Below are 19,996 nucleotides of genomic sequence, written 5' to 3'. Positions count from 1 at the left end.
ATGGCCCCACAGGAGATATTAATAAAAACTGTCCCTGAGGAAACTCATATATCAGACTTACTAGACAAATACTTTAAGTCAGCTGTATTACATATGTTCATAGGGCTAAAGTAAACCATGGACAAAGAAATAAAGGAAACTAGGAGAATTATATTTCAACAAATAGAGAATATTGATAAAGAGGTAGAAATTATAAAAGGAACTACACATAAATCTGGAGCTGAAAAATATAATAACTGAAAATCTTACTAAGAGATTTCAGTAGAAGATCTGAGCAGGCACAAGATCTTAGATCTTAGATGAAATGGTTTCAGTTTTTCACCATTGAGAATGATGTTGGCTGTGGGCTTGTCATATATGGCCTTTATTATGTTGAGGTAGGTTCCCTCTATGTGCACTTTCTGGAGAGTTTTTATCATAAATTGGTGTTGAATTTTGTCAAAAGATTTTCCTGAATCTATTGAGATTCTCATATAGTTTTTATCCTTCAGTTTTTTAATATGGTATATCACATTGATTGATTTGCCTATATTGAAGAATCCTTGCATTCCTGGGATAAACCACACTTGATCATGGTGTATGATCCTTTTAATATGTTATTGGATTCTGTTTGCTAGTATTTTGCTGAGGGTTTTTGCATCTATTTTCATGAGTGATATTGGTCTATAATTTTCTTTTTTGTAGTATATTTGTCTGGTTTTGGTATCAGCGTGATGGTGGCCTCATAGAATGAGTTTGGTAGTGTTCCTTCCTCTGCAGTTTTTTGGAAGAGTTTGAGAAGGATAGCTGTTAGCTCTTCTCTAAATGTTTGATAGAATTCACCCTGAAGCCATCTGCTCCTTGTTTGTTGGAAGATTTTTTGTTGGAAGATTTTTAATCCCAGTTTCAATTTCAGTGCATGTGATTGGTCTGTTCATATTTTCTATTTCTTCCTGTTTCAGATTTGGACAGTTGTACTTCTTTTCCGAAGAATTTGTCCGTTTCTTCCAGGTTGTCCATTTTATTGGCATATAGTTGCTTGTAGTAGCCTCTCATGATCCTTCGTATTTCTGCAGTGTCAGTTATTACTTCTCCTTTTTCATGACTAATTCTGTGATTTGAGTCTTCTCCCTTGTTTTCTTGATGTGTCTGGGTAATGGTTTATCAGTTTTGTTTATCTTCTCAGAAAACCGTCTTTTAGTTTTATTGATCTTTGCTATTGTTTCCTTCATTTCTTTTTCATTTATTTCTTATCTGATCTTTATGATTTCTTTCCTGCTAACTTTGGGGGTTTTTTGTTCTTCTTTCTCTAATTGCTTTAGGTGTAAGGTTAGGTTGTTTCTTTGAGATTTTTCTTGTTTCTTGAGGTAGGATTGTATTCCTATAAACTTCCCTCTTAGAACTGCTTTTGCTGAATCCCATAGGTTTTGGGTTGTCGTGTTTCCATTGTCATTTGTTTCTAGGTATTTTTTGATTTCCTCTTTGATTTCTTCAGTGATCTCTTGGTTATTTAGTAGCATATTGTTCAGCCTCCCTGTGTTTGTATATTTTACAGATTTTTTTTTCCTGTAATTGATATCTAGTCTCATAACATTGTGGCCAGAAAAGATGCTTGATATGATTTCAATTTTCTTAAATTTTCTTAAATTTGTGACCCAAGATACAATGTATCCTGGAGAATGTTCCAGGTGCACTTGAGAAGAAAGTTTATTCTGCTGTTTTTGGATGGAATGTCCTATAAATATCACTTAAGTCCATCAGGTTTAATGTGTCATTTAACACTTGTGTTTCCTTATTTATTTTCATTTTGGATGATCTGTCCACTGGTGAAAGTGGGGTGTTAAGGTCCCCTACTATGATTGTGTTACTGTTGATTTCCTCTTTTATGGCTGTTAGCATTTGCCTGATGTGTTGAGGTGGTCCTATGTTCAATGCATAAATATTTACAATGGTTATACCTTCTTGGTTTGATCCCTTGATCGTTATGTAGTGTTCTTCTTTGACTCTTGTAACAAAGTCTTTATTTTAAAGTCTATTTTGTCTGATATGAGAATTGCTACTCTAGCTTTCTTTTGATTTCCATTTGCATGGAATATCTTTTTCCATCCCCTCACTTTCAGTCTGTATGTGTCCCTAGGTCTGAAGTGGGTCTCTTGTAGACAGCATATATATGGGTCTTGTTTTTGTATCTATTCAGGCAGCCTGTGTCTTTTGGTTGGAGCATTTAATCCATTTACATTTAAGGTAGTTATCAATATATATGTTCCTATTACCATTTTCTTAATTACTTTGGGTTTGTTTTTGGAGGTCTTTTCCTTCTCTTGTTTTTCCCGCCTAGAGAAGTCCCTTTAGCATTTGTTGTAAAGCCGGTCTGGCAGTGCTGAATTCTCTTAAGTTTTTCTTGTCTGTAAAGCTTTTAATTTCTCTGTTGAATCTGAATGAGTTCCTTGCTGGCTAGAGCACTCTTGGTTGTAGGTTTTCCTGTTTCATCGCTTTAAATATGTCCTGCTACTCCCTTTTGGCTTGCAGAGTTTCTGCTGACAGATCAGCTGTTAACCTTATGGGGATTCCCTTGTATGTTATTTGTTGCTTTTCCCTTGCTGCTTTTAATATATTTTCTTTGTGTTTAATTTTTGATAGTTTGAATAATATGTGTTTTGGCATGTTTCTCCTTGGATGTATCCTGTATGGGACTCTCTGTGCTTCCTGGTCTTTATTGACTATTTCCTTTCCCATATTAGGGGAGTTTTCGACTTTAATCTCTTCAAATATTTTCTCAGTCTCTTTTTTCTTTTTTTGTCTTCTTCTTCTGAGACCCCTATAATTCTAATGTTGGTGTGTTTATGTCCCAGAGGTGTCTGAGACTGTCAATTCTTTTCTTTTTTTTTCTTTATTCTGCTCTACGATAGTTTCCACTATTCTATCTTCCAGGTGACTTACCTGTTCTTCTGCCTCAGTTACTCTGTTATTGATTCCTTGTAGAGAATTTTTAATTTCATTTATTGAGTTGTTCATCATTGTTTGTTTGCTGTTTAATTCTTTTAGGTCCTTGTTAAACGTTTTTTTTTAATTTTCTCCATTCTGTTTCCCAGATTTTTGGATCATCTTTACTATAATTACTCTGAATTCTTTTTCAGGTAGACTGCCTATTTCCTCTTCATTTGTTTGGTTTGGTTGGTTTTTACCTTGCTCCTTCATCTGCTGCATACTTCTCTGTTTTACCATTTTGTTTAACTTACTGTGTTTGGAGTCTCCTTTTTGCAGGCTGTAGGTTCGCAGTTTCTCTCATTTCTGGTGTCTGCCCCCAGTGGGTGAGTTTGGTTCAGTGGCTGTGTAGGCTTCCTGGTCGGGGGGACTGGTGCCTGTGTTCTGTTGGCTGAGCCTGGATCTCATCCTTCTGGGAGGGCAGGGCTGTGTCCGGTGGTGTCTTTTGGGGCGTCTGTGAACTTAGTATGACTTTAGGCAGCCTCTCTGCTAATGGGTGGTGTTGTGTTCCTGTCTTGCTAGTTGTTTGGAATGGGACGTCCAGCACTGGAGCTTGCTGACTGTTGAGTGGAACTGGATCTTTGTGTTGAGTTGGAGATCTTTGGGAGTGCTCATACCAATTAATATTATGTGGTGCTGGGAGGTCTCTGGTGGTCCAATGTCCTGGACTCGGCTCTCCCACCTCAGAGGCTCAGGCCTGACACCCAGCCAGAGCACCAAGATGGCTCAGAAGAAAAGGAAGAAGAAATTTTGAAAAATGAAAAGATAGCACCCCAAAACAAATGGTAAAAGCAAAACTAAACAGACAAAATCACACAAAGAAACATACACACACACACACACTCACAAAAAGAAAGAAGAAAAAGGAAGAGAGCAACCTAACCAATAAGCAAATCCACCAATGATAACAAGCACTAAAAACTAAAGTAAGATAAACATAAAATCAAAAACAAATCAGACACTGAAATCAAACCCCAAGTCTACAGTTGCTCCTAAAGTCCACTGCCTCATGTTTGGGAACATCCGTTGTCTATTCAGGTATTCCACAGATGCAGCATTTATCAAGTCGATTGTGGGGATTTAATCCGCAGCTCCTGAGGCTGCATGGAGAAATTTCCCTTTCTCTTCTTTGTTCACAAGCTCCTGGGGTTCACCTTTTGTTTTGGCTCCGCCTGTGCATGTAGGCCACTCTCAGGCCTCTCTTCTCAGCCCAGACAGGTGTGGGTTAAAGCAGTGGCTAATTAGAACTCTCTTGCTCACTCAGGCCGGGGAGAGGAAGGGGTATGGTAGTCATAATTGTAATGTGGGGCATGCCTGCAGCAGCAGAGGCAAGCGTGACATTGCAAAAACCTGTGGTGCGCCATGTGTTCTCCCAGGGACGTTGTCCCTGAATCACAGGACCTTGGCAGTGGCATGCTGCACAGGCTCCCAGGGTGGTGTGGGTAGTTACCTGCACTTGCACACAGAATTCTTGGTGGCAACAGTGGCAGTGTTAGCGGTTCATGCCTGCCTCTGGGGTCCGAGCTGATATCCACAGCTCTCACCTTCAGCTCATCTGTGGAGCTCACTTAGGCTGTACTCTGCAGTCTGTGGGCACATGGAACAGGAAGCCCCTCTCCTTGTGCACCATGAAACAATGGTCTCTTGCTTCTCCAGTAGGTCCAGACATTTTCCTGGACTCCCTCCCGGCTAACTGGTGCACTAGCCCCCTTCAGGCTGTGTTCACACAGCCAACCCCAGTCCTGTCCCTGGGATCTGACCTCTGAAGCCCGAGCCTCAGCTCTCACCCCTGCCCGCCCCGGCAGGTGATCGGTCAAGCCTCTCAGGCTGGTGAGTGCTGGTCCGCACCGATCCTCTCTGCAGGAATCTCTCCACTTTGCCCTCCCCTCCCTGTGGCTGCGCTCTCCTCTGTGGCTCCGAAGCTTCCCCCCACCTCCCACCATCTCCGCCCACCAAGGGGCTTCCTAGTGTGTGGAAGTTTTTCCTCCTTCACAGCTCCCTCCCACTGGTGCAGGTCCTGTCCCTATCCTTTTGTCTCTGTTTATTCTTTTTTCTTTTGCCCTACCCAGGTACGTGGGGAGTTTCTTGCCTTTTGGGAGGTCTGAGGTCTTCTGCCAGCGTTCAGTAGGTGTTCTGTAGGAGTTGTTCCACATGTAGATGTATTTTTGATGCTTTTGTGGGGAGGAAGGTGATCTCCACGGCTTACTCCTCCACCATCTTGAAGGTCTCTGGTGTCTTCCAAACATTTTGTCCCTTCTTTTCCTCTTATGTTTTATTTTCTCCCTGCATTTTGGAAGTTATGTACTCTGACTCTGCTCTTTTAGTTTATCCTCTTAAATCATAATCATTATATAGCTAGTGATATTCAATATTGTACTCTTCCCCTTCAAATGATATTATGACTATAGAATGCTTTAAATCTGGTTACTCCTGTCTCATATATGATTGTTGTCCAGAATCTTTATTTAATCTTTTATTTTCACCCTCATTTCAAGATAATTTTCATTATTTTCTCTGATAAACATTTTTTAAATATTGATGCACATTTTTAACAATTTCTTTGCTCATCTTTTCCCCCCTTGCCTCTCAGACTTTCCTGTTGGGAGCTGCTTTTTTCCTTCTAAAGTTTGCCTTTTAAAATTTCCTTCAGTGGGCCATACTCCTCCATGAACAATATTCTCCACTCACAGCATGCTCATTTTCCACTCACCAACCAGTGTCCATTCCCCCATACCTTTGTATATGCTGGTTTATTTCTTAAGAATAGTCTTCGTTCTTTCCTGTGATTATCCAAATCTTAAATTATGCAAAGTTCAACTGAGGTTCAGGTCAAATATGAGAGAGTGATGGACCTGAACATGGGAGGGACTCAAGACTCTACCAGGAAAGTGTTTCTAGTGACAGACATGTATTTATATAGTAAATGTCATTCTTATAATCATTTCAACAAAACCAAGGAAACATTTATTAAACTAATATATTTAGAACACAGTATATCATGTTAGGTAATAGGGAAAAAAAATGAGGCTTTTCTTCCAGAATATTACAATACACATGGAGAGACAGAAAATCAGGTGTATTGATTTTCTATGTGCTGAAGTCCTGTGACAGATGTTAAGTGGTTTAGAAGTTGAAAATAAGGAATCACAGTGGGGTTTGAGAGAGGTCATTATAGAGGGTTGCAGGTGCTGGGGCCTTACAAAAAATAAGGAAAAATAATTTAGAGAAGTAGAAATCACACTATTGAGATTATTGCTATATGGCATGTGCAGGAAATAATGAATCAACTGAAAGGATTGTGTAAGGAAGTAGTGAGAGACAAGGTTGGAAAGAAAACTAGGAAATGTGTTTTTTAGGAGACTTGTAGGCCAGGTAATTAATGTAAGCTTTATTATCTAGGAAGTGGAGAAACATTAATTATTTTGGATTAAAGAGAGCAAGGGGAACAATATATTTTGCAGCAAGAGAAATACAAGATATGTATGTGGGATGGGTTGGAGTGGGTAATACTGAGGTATAAAGGAAAAATTATAAAAAATGTATAAGAGATGTTGAAAGTCTATTAAAAGAGAGTAGTATTGGAAATGAAAGAGAGAGAGAGAGAGAGGATCTTTAAACGAAAAAAAAAAATCAATAAAGCAAGTAATTAAAGTAGGGAACGAATAAAATGTAAGAGTCAAACATGACTCCCAGCTATTACTGAGAGACTGGAAGCATACTAGTACAACAGACCAGCATTGGGTCTCTTAGAGGAAGTACTAATCTTATACAATGTAATGATATTGTTGTTAGACATGTTGAATTTAAGGTAACATAGGGAATCCAAGATACCGGGAACAGCAGATAATTAGAGACATGAGACTAATAATAGAGAGGGAAGTTACAGCTGGAGTTGTAAGGATAATCCATGAGTATGTTAGAGCCGAAGTCTTGAAGTGCATAAAAGCAACAATGGGCTGGGGTGGGTGTGTAGGAAGAACAAAAATAGTGAAAAGCCAGGTATTTAATCTTTAGGAAATAAGTCATTAAAAGAAATAGAAAAAGGGAAAATCTTTCACTTACAAATAGTTAATGTTGCTGTGAAAAGTGTATTACTTTTAAAAGAACCTAGTTTGTGTACTGGGGAAATATGTCTCACATTTTTTTCCCCTAAACTTTCATCCCATTTCTAAAAGGGAGGCATTTCTCATGTTTTTAACAGTAGCAGAACCTATGGCACAAAGAAATTTCTAACATGTTAGATCTTAAGACAAGGTCTTCAATTCTTCAGTACTTTTTAAAATTTCTAGCCTGTTTCATATCTACATTGCATTCAATTTCCTTATTTTTTATGGAAAGGAGAAACATGAGCTGGAGGTGAAAAATGCATTTTATATAATCCAGTTGATTCAGACTCTGCCATTTGATAGGTGGTGAGAATGCCCTAACAGCACTGCTATGGAGTTCTCTAATTTTTTTTTTTGCGGCTTCATGCTGCAAGCAATTTGTCACCTAAAATTCTAATGGAACTTTCACATATTGAAATGAGAGATGGAAGCAGCCTTGTAGATCATTATGGTTATGGTAGGACAGGGTTTTAGACAGGGACTTATAAAATTTTAAATTGATCCTACATTTGACCTTAGACAAAAAGTCAAAAATGAACAACTAGGTACTGCACTCACATAAAAGGAAATATCTCATCAGCAAACAATAAATCTGTTCTTTAAATGTCAGTTTTAACAGACCCATATAATGCTCGAAGCCAGATATCAGTCAAGTTTAAGGTCATTGTCAAACAGCAAAAAGGAATTCAATATTCAGATATTCTAAAATATATTCTTACAAAACATGAAATCCATTGATATTTTTATTTTTAGCAATTAAATAATTATAAATCTATATTAGTACACCTATAGGAAAATTGGGAACTTGCAAAAATACAACTGAGATACAAAAATTCCACTGTTTTGGATCTGCAATTAGATCTTCACAAACAATTGCTGGCCAATCAACACTTTGTCAGTCATAATCTCTATTATCCCAAAACAAATAAGAACATGTGTTTGTACAGCCCACATGCTAGAAAATGAGCACTGGGACCTAGATAATCATAACCCTTAACTTTGGAAGGCTGAATAATCTAGGGGCTTAAAAAAGGCCCTGAAAGTCTGCATTGAGACCCTGGCTCCAGGAGGAGGTACAATCTGGCGAAGGTATGATCCTCACGTCTCAAGGCTATAATATAATACAACCTACCTGCAAGTTTGTTGTGAAGATAAAAAGAGATAATCATCCAAGTTGTCTAGAATCTAATAGGAGCAATAGTTCCTTTTACTGCTAAGCTTTAGAAGTTTGTCAAATCTAGACAATGGGTTCATGTGACCATATAGAAGAATACAATGATAGTATACGATTCTCATACTCATACCCATGTTTAACTTATAGACATATAAGCATCTTATATACATGAAAAATGTGGTCTTTTCTAAAAGTGGTGAGCAAAGCTTATCAATGACACTAAAATTTTAGATATAAGTGAGTTACACAAAAGGTCTAGCCACGTGGTCATTCTGGGGAAGCTTGCAAAGGATGCGATAAGGGTAATGAAAATCAGATCTTGCATTAGTCACATTGGGCAGCCATACAAAATACCACAGATTGGGTGGTGTAAACAGCAAACATTTATTTTCTCACAGTTCTGGAGGAGAGAAAGTTCAAATCAAGGTGCTGACTTATTTGATTTCTGGTGAGGACTCTCTTCCTGGCTTGCAGGCAGCTGTCTGCAAAAATAGATTGTGGATTATTTCCAACTCGCACTCCGCTGCAATAATGTGCCACCCCATAGAATGAGCCGAGTACCCTTTCCTACACCACTGGTGTGGGGCTTAACCATGTGACTTATCTTTTCCAGTGGAATGAGAGAGGGCATAACACAGAGGTTTTACATGTGCTTCCGTGTTTTAGTTGGGCTTCCTGTGCTGCTTCTCTGCTAAGAGAAAAGTACGTTCTGAGAAGCCATTGGTTGAAGGATGAGATACTAGAGCACATTTGAACCTCAACATAGCCCAAAGTAGAACTCTCCTAGCTCAACTGCAGACACATGAGAAAAAAGAGAAAAAGATTTGTTTCTGGGAATTTTGTTTCCTCAGCATTATTGCAGAAATGGCAGGCTAATGCACTATGGTTGCAGGTATATATGAATATAAATAAATAACTGTATTTAGATCTCCCGTTACATTATGGTGGCAATGAAAAGAAGTGGTAGATAGTGAACCCTGAAAAAGATTTGCCAAATCGGTGAGTAAGTAATGAATAGTCAAACTTAGAAGCTGTAAAATATACCAAGTATACTGAATATTTTGAGACTCAAACTACTCTTGGTTTCTTGATTGTGTAAAATAGTCAATAAATATTTGTTAAACAGAAAAGAATGTAGCAAGTTTATAAAACTGAGAAACGATATGATAAAGTGAATAGTCTTTCTGAATTCCTACTTCGTTATTGCTTGCATGCCATAAGAAAGACTAGAATTCATCACATTAAAAGTTTTTTAAAAACTTTCCCTAACAAAATTACAAACGACTGTAAAGTAGGGTAATTTTTCACGTCCTTTGTAGCCCTTTCTTTGACTAAAGCTATATGGTATATGTATATTTAGGACACTGATTGGTGAAATGATAGCTTGCCCTTGATTGGGGAAACACTTGATACACATCTGGGCTCATAAATCTGTACCTATTACCAATTTATTTTCTAATTCTACAAGATCTTATTCTTTACCCTGTTGTACTTAGAAATGACAACTAACTTTTACAAGTAAATCATCTTAAATGTTTAGCATGTTAATAGATATAATTTACATGAAAGAAAGAGAAAGATTTGAGTATCTTGGCATAGAAGCTAGACATAGGCACACACAGCACAGTGATGGACAGCTCTACTCCTGAAGGGTGTGCACGAGACAAAGCACACCTATTTCACGTCATCGAGAAGAGGAAGTGTCAATATAGAGAGCAGAGGATAAGTGCTTGGTAGAACTGAATGGTATCACTAAACTGATACTGAATGAATTCCTGGTAATGGATGACATTACTCAGTGTCCTGCTGGAAAATGAGAGAGCCATGTTCTAATGCTGGAAGGGTGTGGGCTGATTCTTCAAGTGTGACTAGGAACTTTGATTCATTTTGATTATTAAGCCATTTCATGATTGCCACTCTAGAATAAATCATTTAGAATATTTGGAGATGGGACAAAAATTTTCATTTTAACAAAATTTCCAGATGACTTTATGCACTTCATTGTTTGAGAAGAAATAACATTAAATTTGTTCTCTTTTTTTTTTTTTTTGCGGTACGCGGGCCTCTCACTGTCGTGGCCTCTCCTGTTGCGGAGCACAGGCTCCGGATGTGCAGGCTCAGCGGCCATGGCTCACGGGCCTAGCCTCTCCGCGGCATGTGGGCTCTTCCCGGACCAGGGCACGAACCCGTGTCCCCTGCATCGGCAGGCGGACTTTCAACCACTGCGCCACCAGGGAAGCCCTAAATTTGTTCTTTTAATGTGTCTTCCCGTTACTTTTTTAAAAGTAGGTTGCAGTCACCATCACCTACACGGTGCTTATGGATAATAGATAAGAACTGCTGCCATGACAGCTCAGCCAGCTGCACTCTGCTCTCTCTCCAACCCTACTTAAAAGATGTCCATTCTAATTTGCAAAATGAAAAAGTGTTTCTGGTAGCTGTCCTTAGCATTCCAGAAAGTGCAGGCATTGATGAACTAAAACACATAGTTCTGTGACTTGCTGCACCTTAGTTCACTCTCTGTTGCTTTATTGAAATGAGCTATCACCCTGATTCACTGAGCACTCAAAATTAGCTTATTTTTAAAGTTATTAAATGTGGTTATTTTGCAACTTGATTTGGAGCCAAATAAAATTATTTCAGTAAAGTACAGAATGAACCTCTTAAAAAGCACCATTGGTAAAAAGGAACTTAAAAAAATACTAACCTGATCTTGAGTTTTCTGATTTTCTATAATGTTTTAGATAGATAGGTAGATAGATAGATAGATGATAGACAGCTAATACACACACATACATTTAATATCTTACACAAATATTGAATTAATGTTGTGAAGAAGAGAGAAGTACTGAGATTCCAATTCAAACAACATACCGCTTGTTAACTTCCCCATCTCTTAATTTTCTTTTCATTGCTGGTTCTCCTACAGTGGCTCTTGGAGAGAGCAAAAAAGCTTGTGTTCCGAGAAAGCGCTAATGAAAAGGACATGCCACAGCCTAACAGATGGATAAGTGCGCTCTAGGATGAGTTTCGCATTGATTCATAACCCTCATCACACCCCCTTCTGGCTTCCTCCAGCGGCTCCCACGGAGCACACCTGTAGATGGTTGCCACAGCTCTTTTCACTGCACCGTGAGAGGCGCCCTTGCTGTCAGGCTAACCTTTTCCCTCTGTGTAAGGTTTCCCTCTGTGCACATTTTGATTATTTCCTGCCTCCTTTATTTGAATTTGGCTGCGCTTTTTGTTATAATTATTTCACAAGTGTGTATACAAACAGTGTACTACCTCTTCAAAATTTCCTAAATACCTTGGGTACTCCAGCCTTGGGAGGCAACTACTCCAACCACCTGTGGCTGTAAAACTGTAAGTGAGAACTGGAAGGCTGTCCGGCGTGGGTTGGTGATGGGTTTTCCCTGCTTGCCTGCTGTTCTAGAGTGGTAGGATGTTGTAATAGAAGCAAATTCAGAATCATATTCGACTTTGGCAGCTGACTGATGTGGGAACTGGAGTTTGGAAAAGATAAGTGATCTCTTCGAGTTCACAGGGTTGTTTTATCCTCTGTTGAAGCCACCTCTTTGAAAGGGTATGTGCCCTTAAATAGAGTTGAGTAATCCCAAGGAAGGCTACCCTACCACCTCCTCTAATTTCTTACGCTTTACCCCGGAGCTGGTTTGATTTCCTTATTGGGTTTGCAAATACATTGTTGCATAATACTATTGTTGCATTTGCATTATAATTGCATGTTTGTAAATACATTTCTCCTAACTATAAACTCCTTGAGGGCAAAGACTCTATCTGATTCACTTTTGAATCTTTAGTGCCTATGATAGTAGGTGCCCAATAAATATTTGTTAAATAAATTAATTATTAAACAACTAATGTCTAGAGAACGAATGAATAAATGGATTCAATGGATGAATGAATGAATGAGAAAAGAGCAATAACGTCTCATACTGTGCCCTCTTATTGAGGATTGGCATCATAGGAATTAACTTCATGTTCCTGGGAGCTTTTGCAACCCTGTCTGTAGCTGAAAGATATCTGCAAGCTTGTTTTTTAAAAATCTGGTCGAAAATCCTTTATATCAGGATATATATCAAGAAGAATTTATTTCTGTTTCTAGCTCACTGATTCTATCACATTTTCACCCATCCATGAATAAAGATGAAATAATGTGGTACGTACTGAAAGATGACTTCAAAGTAGGACTAAGTACGTGATAGTAACTTATGAGTAACTTCAGTAACTTCATCAAGTGCATTTTTTGATGCCGTGACCTAAGATAATTTTAAAACCATGTTTTGTTAGCATTAGAATGTTATTTTCTAAATTAAAATGACAAAATACGTGTCTTCAAATGTCTAAACTAATGGTAAAATATATTTTACATTTTTATCAATAGTGAATAAGTATATACACATGTGTTTATTATTATTTACACCAGTATTTTGTGGGAGTCTGCTTTTGTGCAGGAACTGTGCTAGGTATTAGCAAGGTAAAAAAAAAAATAATAAAAATCTAATCCTGTTCTCATAGTGCATATAATTTACTGTTTTTATTTGGTCAAGATGGAAAAGCCCAAATTCCTATATCTACCAAATATATATTATCTAATAAATTATCTATGCATTACATTATATTATGATCATACATATAAACACACACTTGTGTAAATATACCCAAGTAATTTTGATATCATTCTGATAATTATGAAATTTTCATTGATAAATTTTTTAAAATTTTAATATTTCTAATGCAAATGAGAGGCACAACTCATGCTAAAAATTATATTTACCAACTAAAAGATTAGGTGCAGGGCTTCCCTGGTGGCGCAGTGGTTGAGAGTCCGCCTGCCAATGCAGGGGACACGGGTTCAAGCCCTGGTCCGGGAAGATCGCACATGCCGCAGAGCAACTAAACCCGTGTGCCACAACTACTGAGCCTGCGCTCTAGAGCCCGCGAGCCACAACTACTGAAGCCTGCGTGCCTAGAGCCCGTGCTCCGCAACAAGAGAAGCCACTGCAATGAGAACCCCGCGCACCGCAATGAAGAGTAGCCCCCGCTCGCCGCAACTAGAGAAAGCCCGCGCACAGCAACAAACACCAAACACAGCCAAAAATAAATAAATAAATAAGAATTAAAAAAAAAAAAAGACTAGCTGCAAAGAATTCCCAGACCAAACGATTTCAATATTTAAGAAAATTTTATGTCAACTGTCCTATATTTTAAACAATCTGAAAATTGATGGAAATTTCAAACTCATAGTAACGTGCATGGAAGTTAATAAAGGGACATAGGTTTCTTTACTCTGCACTACACGTGCGGCAACACACAGTGTTGGCCTGCATAGATTGTTAGACATCAACGACGTGGAGTAGGCTGAGCAGAATCATACTTTTTTTTAGAAGTACAAGATTTACTGTGGGCAGTACCTGAAGAAAATTTAAAGCCTAAAAATGGTTTATTGGTGGTAAGAAAAGCAGCTAACAACTATGTAGTGCCGCGTGTGTTATCCAGGGTGAACCATGCTCTATATCAGCACAGTATGTTATAAGGGCCTCACACACTTTGGAATCCCACAAGGTATCATCATTTGCACCTTGGTCACAATTTACAACGATAGCAATTGAAAATACCTCTTGTTGTCGAATGAGACATAAAAATAACACTAAAAGATGTGAACTTTGGGGCAAGCATATTAATCAGTGACTCAGCCCGCCACTAAACTGACATCAGAACTGACAATGTAGCTTGCATATCTGATGCCGAGTTAGACAGAAGATGTCTGGAAAGCTACAATCCACTTTTAATCATCAGGAACAGGTGTTCAGAGTCAATGTAAATCAGTGCAATGCTGGATGTGTAGAAGCAAGATGTCAGGGGAGTGGGCTGCTCTGTGGTGCTTCAAACCCAAGGCTGAGCTCAGGGGCTGAACTTTGGCCAAATCATCTCTTTTTTCTCTCTTAATCCTTAAGCCTATCGGACACCCTTGTTCTTGATGCTTTTCATCCTGTACACAATGGTGAATAATGCATTCCCTATGCAACATTACTGGCAAGTCTAAAGGCACATTATTTCCCAATTTCGTAATTGTTAGGGCAATAGGGACTTGAGAAAAATTCTGAAAGAGTGACAACTCACTATAATAAGGGAGTGCTTTGCAAAGAGTACAAAACTAAACATTTAGTTCAGCATTTTATTGCCTGTATTCATACCCTGAATTAAGATGTTCATATTTATTTAAATTTTCCACCTCTCCTTCCTGTTGAATGATTATATGTTCAAGTAACATAATTGTGCAGATGTCAGGTATAGTATTGAGAATAAAATTTTATGTAATTATTTGATATTTATTTACAACCTTGAGATATCAAGCTCTTTTATTAAATAAAGAAGAAGGACACAGAATAGCAAGACTAAATTCTGTGGTCTCTGGTTTTTCAGTCCTTTACAGAAGTTGGGATGATTTCTAAACATTATTTTTTTTTATGTCTCTCTAAAAATGAAGATGGCTGAAAGATTAGCCAAAAGACTATATTTACAACACAAAATGATGTTAGATAATATAAGAAAATTGACCAGTCAACTGTCCCATGTTTCCAGTACTTCCAGGAGATAAATTTCATCAAAGTAGAGACTCAGTTTTACTTTCAAAAGTTCTGATCAGAGGCTTCCCTGGTGGCGCAGTGGTTGAGAGTCCGCCTGCCGATGCAGGGGGCACGGGCTCGTGCTCCGGTCCAGGAGGATCCCACGTGCCGCGGAGCGGCTGGGCCCGTGAGCCATGGCTGCTGAGCCTGCGCGTCCAGAGCCTGTGCTCCTCAACGGGAGAGGCCACAGCAGTGAGAGGCCCGTGTACCACCCCCCCCCCCCGCCAAAAGTTCTGATCATATGTAGCCCAGTGGCTGACCCATAGTATGGCTCTTTCTATCTCTCTCTCTCTCTCTCTCTCTCTCTCTCTCTTATCTATCCATCCATGTATCTATCATTTATCTGTTCATTTATCCGACCATCCTTCCATCCATCCATATGTCCAAAATTTTTGTTGAACTCTGAACTGTATTGACAAGTTTATATTCACGTTTAGTAATTACCAGTGAAGCCACTGATGCAAGTGACTTTAAATTCTATTATTCCTTTCCCCTGAACTAGTACTGAACTTTTACTCAGGAAGACCTAGTGAGTTTTGTTTGTTTGTTTTTAGATAATCAAATATCTTTTTATTAGTCTATTTTTATTGAAGTATAGTTGATTTACAATATTATATTAGTTTTGGGTATGCTATACACTATGAAGACCTAGTTTTGAATTTACTCATGGCTTTAACTTTTTGGAGGTATAAGGGAAGTAGAGAGAAAAGACAGATGAAGTGAATTGGTTATGGACATGTAAGTAAAAGACAATGAAAAGGAGAGATTACTAACCTTTTCCTACACAGGGCTATACATTTGACCTTGGGTCATAGCAATAGGTTGACAATAAAAAAGGTAAGATTTTTTTTTCTACTGGTTGGGTATCTCCATCTACTCAATTGAATCACACTAATTCCTTGGTTTCGAGTGTGTCTTTAATTGGGATTCTGATTTAAAGGTATCATGATATTATGTAAAAAGCATAGCATTTGGATTCAGAAAACCTTACTTTATATTTGGCTCCACCAGTTACTCAATTTAGATATAATGTGCAGCCTACATTTGAGCTCTGTTTTTGTCTGTAATAAACAGTGATACAAAATCACATATGTAGATCTATCTATAATATATATAGATAGATATATTATACATCTATATTTCTCTCCCTATATATATATATGTTAATTTGTAGAACTGAGCGTCAGAAGTAATTTAAAATTACACTGTTGACTGTGATTACCAGCTCTGATGTGTGAAAAAGTTAAGAAAGTGTTTCCCTAAAAATAAGTATAAAATTGATAAAGTTGTTAAAACAACCATTTCAGAGCTCTGGAGATTGACCAAAAGTGGACAAAAAAAATTAAATGTTTATTTTTTTTAAAACAACTAGATCTTTGAGTAAGAATACGCAAGTCTGTGGGAGTCTGTGGTTTTCTTGTATAGAGCTGTCCCATCCTTCCCCCAACCCATAGCTCAGCTGGTGAGAACCATGATTTTACCAGCCTGTTTCTGGATGTAAAATCCAGCAGCTTTGCTTCTAAAAAGGGTGGATTTAATTTGGGTTAGAAGGGAAAAACTGGTATCATTGTCAGCTAAATGTGACAACCAGGAAATGAATGGAGGGAACCTACAACTTGTTTGTCTGAGGTTGTGTCTCATTTAGGATGAGTAGCAATACAACCAGGAATTTAACAGAGGTATCTTGGAGATGAGAGAGCCATAGATGAGCTAAATGAACTCTCCACATATCCCTGCCTGTCTAGGAAACTACATGACCAAAGAGACCCAAGAGAACCTGGCAGAAAATAATAGCCAAAAAAGACTGAGAAATAGCTCAATTTTGAACACACTTCCCATCCCTGACTCAGAACAGCAGTGGGAAACCTTACTAACTCAAGATGTTTGAGTACAACTTTTGCCCAACTCACTGGTTGACCACTAAGCTATGCAGACACAGGACAAACCACTAGGAAGGCAGTCTAAAATTGAAAATAAGAATAAAGCAATTGAGTAGAGACATCAGGAGAAAAACACTACAGGGGAAGCAGGTTCCAAAGTTTACAAAAACTCTAAAAAATATATTGGAATCCGGAGACCTGTGGAAAATGCCAAGCATATTAATTGATGTGCAATGGTAGTCTCAAAACAGGAGGGAGGAGACAAACAGTGGAAAAATTAAAGAAATAAGGCCTAAAATTGATGAAAAATATTAGCCTGCAGATCTCGGGAGCTCAACACGCCTTAAGTACGATAAACACAAAGAGATCCACACCTAGATACATCATAATTAAAGCCCTGAAAGACAAAGACAAACAGAGCTTGAAAGCAACAAAGAAATCTGATTCATCACATGCAGGAAACAAAAATAAGAAGATTCACTGACTTCTCTTCTGAAAAACTGGGTAACAGGAGGCAGTGGGATGACATTTTTAAAGTGCTAAAAGCAAAAAGAGTTAACCCGAATTTTAAATCCAGCAAAACTATCCTTTGAAAGTAAAGACCTTCCCAATCAAAAACTGAGAGAATTCATATTCATTGATAGCAGATCTGCCGTATAAGAATCACTGAAGGAAGTCCTTGGGATGAAAGGAAATGACACCTGACAGTAAGGTGAATCTACAGAAAGAAATGAAGAGCATCAGGAATAGTAATAGTAAATATGTGGGCAAATACAAAAGACTGTGTACATCTATATATTTTTTTCTTCATTTCTTTAAAAACCACAAGGTTGTTGAAAACAATAGTTGTTACACTGTATTGTTGAATTTAGACCTTATGTATGTATGATAAATATTACAATATCAGAAAAAGAAGGGGGGGAAGAAACCATATTGGAGCAAATTTGCTCTATAAGTGAAAATTAAGTCAGGATTAACCTAAAATAGATTGTGATAAGTCTCAGTTTTCTTATTTATAAAATATATATCATAATGGTACCTCAGATTATTGTGAGGCCTCAATGAGTATATCTGTATATATAGATACAGATATATTAGGTATATTATGCATACGTGTATATGTGTATATATATTTAGAACTTACATTCTCAGAACAATTTTGGACACGTAATAAATACTATATGTTAACTTTTATTATTGGCTTGATAATTACATCAAGAAAAAAACAAGGATAGCTACTATTACTGTTTCTGTTTCATATATTAGAAGTCTTATTTAATTCAACAAGATAAATATAATTAAGCAGTATAAATACAGAAAAGAAGAATACATATTCTTTTCTTGATATAATATGATTCACTACAAAAAATCTGAGAAAGGCTACTATGAAAGGTTAGCAAATTGCTGGATGAATAACTAATACCATTCCTCTACACCAGCAGTTACCATTTAGGAAAAAATATAGTGTGACTAGGAATAAAATCTAATAAAATGTGCAAGGCCTCTATAATAGACTCCAACATGTTCCCCATCCTCCCCCACCCCTCCCCCACCCCTCTATCAAAAGACATTCATGTCAAATATCTAGAACACATGAGTGTTACCTTATTTGGATAAAGGGTCTTTGAGATGTAATTGTTAAGGATCTTGAGATGAGGCTATGATCCTGAATTAACCAGTGGACCCTAAATCCAATGACAGTGTCCTTGTAAGAGACATGCAGAGGAGAACAGACACAAAGAGGAGGAGCCATGTGACCATGGAGGCAAGGATTGGAGTGATGTGGCCACCAGGCAACAAATCAAGGAATTCCTACAGCCTCCTGAAGCTAAAGAGTGAAACAACTCAATAGAGTCTCCCCTAGAGCCTCGAACGTTAGCACAGCCCTGCAGACATTTTGATTTTGGACTTCTGAACCCCAGAGCTGTGAGAGAATAAATATCTGTTGTTTGAGGCAAGAGAGTTTGTGGTAATTTTTTTTATGGCAGCCACAGGAAACTAATACAGTCTGTATGAAGAACATTTAAAAGTTCTTAAAGGACATAAATGACCTAAATGGATATAGAGATATATCTATTTATTAATGCAACTGCTCAATACCTTTGTTATGTCAATTTTTCCAAAATGATTCCATCAGTGTAATGCAGCTGTAATAAAAATTCTAAGTAAGGAAATAAAAATACCAAAAGATAGTTCTGAAAAAGAATTAGGGCTGTGCAAGCAGGGGCACTTGCCCTTCCAAATACTATGACATACCATTACCATCTTTTATTGTTCAAAAATGGTCCAATATTTGCGTTTCCACGTTATATGACTTAGAAGAAGTATTACTATTGAGCATTTTCTCTTTCCTAGAAAGTGCTCGTTTTCCCTTTGAAGGCACATTCCTCCTTATCAAACAGATATTCAGAGGAATCCTGTTACTCTCTCAAAAGTGACTCTAACAAGCTGAAATTTATATTACAGACCACGTGAAAAACCAGTCTTATTCCAGCATCATCATCCCTCTTCTAGAGATGAACTGCACTACATTTACTGTTTGCCTTTTAATAATCTTTTAAAATTTTATTTTTATTTAAATAAACGCCTCAAATAATGGCATTATTTAGAATTACATTTTGTTGCCCATATAGTCCCTAAATCCTGATCAAACTGCTTATCCAAAAAGTCTATGTTATATTTATTCACATGAAACTTTTGAGAGAAATATCAAAGTTTCAGATGCTTTGAGGCACAAAGGAGATAAAGAATCAGTTAAAGGTCACTGGAGGCCATGAAGAAAGAGACTAAAGACAGTTTGCTAAAAAAGAAGTTCATTTAAACATAGTAATTTGAAAACAGACACAACAGGAGACAATCTATATTATCTTTTATTTTCTCAATCTTTTTGGTTTTACTACTGCCAATTCCACCCCTGCAGTTCAGACCTGGCAGCAAAATCTCTGTTACTTTCCAGCAGCTTTTCACAAGCTGATAAGGAACCAAATTAAAGGGGGGGGAGGGAAGGAATTGACTAAAAACTCTGAATTTCCCTTTTTCTCAATGTGTATATTATTTCTTACAGCTTCATCTAGAACATGGTTAAGACGTGACAATGGAAATTTGGGCGTGACCTAGAAACGTCTCCAACTGTGAGTAACATAAACCTTCATCTTAATGGTTTTATGCATCCATATAATGCCTTCAGCAGTGTTGTATATCTTGGAAGCATAATGCCTGTTAGTC

General features: G+C 37.7%; 1 long non-coding RNA gene across 1 annotated transcript in view; it reads left to right on the top strand.

Annotated features, from left to right (window-relative positions):
• The window catches only part of LOC109550294 (uncharacterized), a 432,204-nt gene that overhangs the window by 175,378 nt on the left and 236,830 nt on the right, over nt 1-19,996 (top strand). Inside the window, exon 4 of the long non-coding RNA XR_004521593.2 lies at nt 19,836-19,902. This is a non-coding gene — a long non-coding RNA (uncharacterized lncRNA). The remainder of the gene's footprint in view (nt 1-19,835; nt 19,903-19,996) is intronic.

The sequence above is a fragment of the Tursiops truncatus genome, chromosome 13 (genome assembly GCF_011762595.2).
Source record: "Tursiops truncatus isolate mTurTru1 chromosome 13, mTurTru1.mat.Y, whole genome shotgun sequence".
In the NCBI taxonomy this organism is placed as follows: domain Eukaryota; kingdom Metazoa; phylum Chordata; class Mammalia; order Artiodactyla; family Delphinidae; genus Tursiops; species Tursiops truncatus.
This window is presented reverse-complemented; position numbering and strand designations above follow the sequence as displayed.